Source organism: Hyaena hyaena, unplaced genomic scaffold (assembly GCF_003009895.1).
Source record: "Hyaena hyaena isolate Hyena2069 unplaced genomic scaffold, ASM300989v1 scaffold_131, whole genome shotgun sequence".
NCBI lineage: Eukaryota > Metazoa > Chordata > Mammalia > Carnivora > Hyaenidae > Hyaena > Hyaena hyaena.
In genome coordinates, this window is record NW_024080761.1 from 2,260,217 (window position 1) to 2,266,216 (window position 6,000).

Genomic DNA, 6,000 nt, shown 5'->3' on the forward strand with positions numbered 1-6,000 from the left:
TTGGCACGGAGTTCATTTGCAAGGAATGAAACCTAAAATAGCAGTGATGGAAATCAGAAATGGGAGTATATTTCTCGTTCATGTAAAAGGAGTCCAGAAGTCGACAGTCCGAGGCTGGCACAGCATTCCAGAGAGCAGGGACTTTGACTCCTTCTCTCTCGTGGTTCACCATCCTAAGTACAGTATTCTGTTCAAGCTATAAACAGTCACATCCACATTTCAGCCTGCAGGAAGTGGGAAGGAGCCAAAAAAAGAACGGCACAGCCTCTCAGAAGATGCACACGTTACTTCCGATTATATCTTATTGGCCAGGGCTTTATCACATCTTGATTGCAAAGAAGTCTAGGAAATGTACTTTATTCTTTGTCAGCTCAAAATCAGGAATTTCGTGTTGAAAGAAGGGGAGAATGGACATTGAGAGGCAACAAGCAATCTCTGCCATGATATGTACATATTAGATATAATTTGCTTTTTTCATTTAATGTACCCTAGTTTTCTATCGATGCCATACATATATTTTTTACCTTGTTATTTTGAGGGGTTTTTTGTTATTCTTCTCCTAGTTTCTTAAAATAGAAACTTATATCATTTATTTAAGAACATTCTTCTTCTCTAGTATGAGCATTTAAAGCTATTTTAGAAAGGGGAACCCAAGGGCGCCTCGGTGGCTCAGTCAGTTGAGTGTCCAATTTCAGCTCAGGTCATGATCTCATGGTCGGTGGGTTTGACCCCTGTGTTGGCTCTGTGGTGACAGCTCAGAGCCTGGAGACTACTTCTGGTTCTGTGTCTCCCTCTCTCTGCCCCTCCTCTGCTTGTGCTCTGTCTCTCTCTGCCTCTCAAAAATAAATAAATATTTAAAAAAAGAAAGAAAGAAAGAAAGAAAGAAAGAAAGAAAGAAAGAAAGAAAGAAAGAAAGAAAGAAAGAAAGGAGAAACCAGCTGACTCAGTTGGAAGAGCACACAACTCTTGATCTTGGGGTTGTGAGTTCAAGCCCCACATTGGGTGTAGAGATTACTTGGAAATAAAATCTTTCGGGGTGCCTGGGTGGCTCAGTCAATTAGGCATCCAACTTCAGCTCAGGTCATGATCTCATGGCTTGTGGGTTCGAGCCCCACATCGGGCTCTGTGCTGACAGCAAACTCAGAGCCTGAAGCCTCCTTCAGGTTCTGTGTCTCCCTCTTTCTCTGACCCTCCCCTGCTCACGCTGTCTCTCTCTCTCAGAAATTTAAAAAAAAAAAATTAAGAAAAGAAATAAAATCTTTAAAAATAAAAACCAAAGCTAATTTAGAAAAAAACTATATAATTTATATAAAGCTATGAATTGCCCTCTATGCACTATCTAGATGCAGCCAAGAAATTTTGGTGTGTTATGTTTCCATGATCATTCAGTTCAAAATACTTTCTAATTTCCTCTGTGATTTCTTCTTCCCACAGGTTATTCAAAGGCATGTGGTTTAATTTCCAAGTACTTAGGGGGGATTCTACATATCTTTTTTGTTACTGACTTCTAATTTAATTCAACTGCAAACTTGAGACTTGTTCTACAGCTCAACATCCAGTCTATCGTGATCCATGTTCCAATGTGCAGTTGAAAATACTATTCATTCTGCCATGATTGGGCGTGGTGTTCTAAAACGTCAGTTAGGTCATGTTAATCATGAATGTTGTTCAAGTGTCCCATATACTTGTGGTTTTATCCCTACCGTTTCACGAGTTGTGAGAAAGCAATGTCAAAACCTCCAAGTATAATTGTGTTATGTCGGGGCGCCTGGGTAGCTCAGTCAGTTAAGCATCCCAGTTTGGCTCAGGTCATGATCTCACGGTTTGTGGGTTCAAGACCCACATCGGGCTCTGTGCTGACAGCCGGCTCAGAGCCCGGAGCCTGTTTCAGATTCCTTATCTCCCTCTCTCTCTGACCCTCCCCTGCTCACACTGTGTCTCTGTCTCTCTCAGAAATAAATAAGAACACTAAAAAAAATAACTGTGTTGTGTCAAGTCTGCTTTCGTTCTGTTTCCACTTTGTTTTTTCATGGGTGCCAAATATTCCACAATACGGATGTACACAGTCCACCCCTTGAAGGACATTAGCTTACTGTAAATGTTCTGCCCTTTCAAATAGTGTCGCAGTGAGTATTTTTGCACATATAGGAGAAATTACCAAATGCAAATTTACTAGGTTGAAGAACATGCACATTGTACATTCTGACAGACACTGCCAAATTGTGCTCCAAAAGGACTGCTTTTTTTTTTTTTTATTCAGACGAACAGTGCCCAATTCCCCATACCATGACCCACATTAGATATTACTAGTTTTTTCTTGCATAACCTTTTCCCAGGAACGGGATGAGGGAAGTCTGGAAATGAAGATGCCTCATTGCTTACTTTGCATTTCCCTAATTGTAACAAAGTTGAGGAGTATTCCTCTTAGTGACTATGCCCCTTAGCTGCCCACAATCCCAGTGAAGCTTTGAGATTGCAGCTTGTAAGGGCTGGATTAAAAATCTCAGCCAGAGCTATTCTGCTTTTAGTTATTCTGCCTGAAGCAGAGGGGTGTTCTTTCTTCCAGTTACCAGAGCCTTGGTTAGAATAGGAAATCTGGAATCAGCCAGATATGAGTTTGAATCCCTCTGGCTCAGCCACTTGACATCTGTGAACTTGGACAAGTTACTTAGCTTCTCTGAACCTTTGGACCCTCAGCTTTACAAAGGGGTGGGGGGTGACAAGCACTTTGCACAGGTGTTGTATGGATTAGAAATCAGATACCTGGGGCGCTTGGGTGGCTCGGTTGGTTGAGCATCTGACTTCAGCTCAGGTCATGATGTCACGGTTCAAGCCCCATATCAGGCTTGCTACTGTCAGTGCAGAGCCCGCTTCAAATCCTCTGTCCCCATCTCTCTCTCTGCCCCTCCCCCACTTGCACTCTCAAAAATAAATAAAACATAAAAAAAAAAAAGAAGTCGGGTATGTAAAGCATGAAACACAGCATCTGGCCCCTAGTAGGCTCTAATAACAATTAAAAAGTAGGTATTCATTGAACATTTGACGTATGCAGAGCACTCGGCTTATTTTATTGAGCCTCAAAATAGCAATCCATTTATAGATGGGGAAGACTGAGGCCCCAAGACATTGAGTATCTTGTCCAAAGTCACAAAGTTAGTCACTGGCTAAGCTGGTGACTAAATCAAGAATGTCTGACTCCTGGAGCACCTGGCTGGCCCTGTCAGTAGAGCAGATAACTCTTGATCTCTGAGTTGTGGATTCAAGCCCTACACTGGGTGTAGAGATTTCTTAAAAATAAAATCTTAGGGGCGCCTGGGTGGCTCAGTCGGTTAAACATCCGACTTTGGCTCAGGTCATGATCTCACGGTTCGTGAGTTTGAGCCCCGCATTGGGGCCTGGAGCCTGTTTTTGGATTCTGTGTCTCCCTCTCTCTCTCTGACCTTCCCCTGCTCATGCTGTCTCTCTCTCTCTCTCTCAGAAATAAAGTTAAAAGAAAACATTAAAAAAAATTTTTTTAATAAATAAAATCTTAAAAAAAAAGTCTGGTTCTCAAGCCTGCTTCCCAGGGTAGCTAGTTCATTTCACAGATTAAGAAACTGAGGCCCATGAAGATAAAATGATCTACACGATTAAATGGTCCCGAAGTGGCAACCAAGACCAAGTATTTCCCCCTCCTTCTGGGGCCTGGTGACCAGCTGGAGAGGAGGCTAGAGAGAGGGGAGGCAGGGCCAGCTACCCAGCAGAGGAGTCAAGAGCATGGAAAATGTCTCTTTCAGCCAATTTTCCTGAGGAACCCTGGCCGAGGCTCAGGGCTGGGAATAGAAAGTGTGCAGGGAGGAGGCAGCAGCCGCGTCGTCCGTCCATCCGGGGAAGCTGTTTGCAAAGTCCTGCTGAGAGAGACAAGTGGACCGGGGGGAGGAGCAGATCCCGCAGGCCAAGGGTCTGGCAGCCGCCCAGGGCTCGGTCCCCCGGGAGAGGAGGAGCGGGCGTCCCCTGAGCTCTCTGCTTCCTCCGTGGGCTCCCTTGCTCTCCACCCCCTCATGTGCCCTCCCCACTAGTCTGCACATCGGTCATCCTGGAACTGAGACCCTGGCAAATCAGACTCTTGAAGGATGATAAGCAGCCTGGTCCGAAGGTGTGATGACCACGAGGAAGGACAGATCCTGCTCTCTGAGATCTTGGCGAAGACTCAGCCTGATCCTTCGCTGCTCATGGTGCCTGTCATTCCGCCATCAGCGATAACGCAGAGGCTCGTGCTCAGCCACCAGGCAGAGTTACGGCCATACCAGCGGTCACAACATTTAGATATTTGCTACTTGTCGTTAATAACCCCTGTCCTGAGGGCCCTCCGAGTTCCTCTGAAGCCTACTGGCCACTCCGGACCCTCCTCTGGGGCTCCCCAGACCTCCCCGCTTCCAGCTGCTAAAGGGGTTAACACCTGCTGCCACAGGGCAGTCCGGGCCTGTGTGGACAACTCAGTGAGTGACGGTCATAACAGTTGTTAATACTTTTCAGATCATTCCTGGGAATGACCCTTTGACTTAAACTCTGTCTCTTATTTAAAGGCAAACTGGGGGCGCCTGGGTGACTCAGTGGGTTGAGCGTCCAACTTCGGCTCAGGTCATGATCTCACGGTTCGTGGGTTCGAGCCCCACGTTGGGCTCTGTGCTGACAGCTAGCTCAGAGCCTGGAGCCTGCTTCCGATTCTGTGTCTCCCTCTCTCTCTGACCCTCCCCTGCTCACGCTGTCTCTATCTCAGAAATAAATTAAAAAAAAAAAAAAAGGCAAACTGATAGGAATCTAGAGTGAAAAGGGCCGTGTGCAAGCTCTTCCTTTACCAGATGTAGAGAAAGGCTCAGAGACTTGCCCAAGGCTACACGGCCTGTCAGGATAAGAGAAAGCATGACAAGGGGGGTTCCTGACTCCCGACACCTCTCTTGGGTGTCAGCTTCTCCGGCCCCACAAACCCTGGACTTTGGGGGGTGATGGAAGAAGGTGACAGGGAGGAACCTGTTTCGAGGCAGGACTGACAGCCAGTCAATGGGCTCTCAGACCTTGTAATCATAGTCACGGCAACTGTCTCCTTGGTCACCATCTCCACAGAGATAGTTGTCAAGGCAACCTCCACCTGGGGTCTCAACTTCCTGACCCCAAGAGCCTTAAGAGAAACCAGAAGCACGTCTTTTCCACAGCACTGACCCAGATCGGAGCTCCAAGCAAGAAGGAGACTTGCCTGACATCACACAGCCAGCGGATGGTGAAGGCTCTCACAGCCGCTCCGCCCTTTGGCTGACACCCCCCACCCCTGACCCATTTTTCTGCCGGCCTCGGTGCTTCCCACATTCCTCCGGCCCTCAGTCAGGATCTCCTTCCCACGGCATCTCACCCCTGGCTGCCTGTCAGGGCAGATCATCCTCCTGGGAACACGCTGACATGAGCTCAGTGTAGGACTTCTCCCAGGGGTCCTCATCATTCGCTGGGGGTCCCTGGAGACCGAAACGCCTTCAACACCCTTTGATCCCCCCCCCCCCAAAGGAAGTGATCTCTCCACTGGAGGAACTTCTGGCACTGTTAGCTCAGAATTGGGGAGCTCTTTCGGGGACAGTCAGGCGCTGTGCTCTGTGTAAGGTCAGAGTTGTTGCCCAGTTGTGGGAAGGCCTGTGGGCTGGGAGGCCAGTGGCCCAGATTTCTGCACTGCTCGGAATCGGATGCTCAGTTGCTTTTTCCAAGTCCCTTCTTCTCTCTGGGGCTCTGTATCCTCACCAGAGACCTGGGCACAGCAATCCTTTTCTTCTGGCCTCCTTGGACACCACCACCGTCCTAAGGCTGCCAGAGACCAGACGTGATCCGGAGCTTTAGCGCCACCAGAGAACGACATGGTTCAAAGACCCGGCCTCCCTTCCTGCTTTCTCCTTTTGGAGGAATGCAATCTCAAGATTGGAACGACGGTCCCGGCCCGGGGAAGAGCCGGACCCAGAACAGACAGGCTGAAGGAATCTG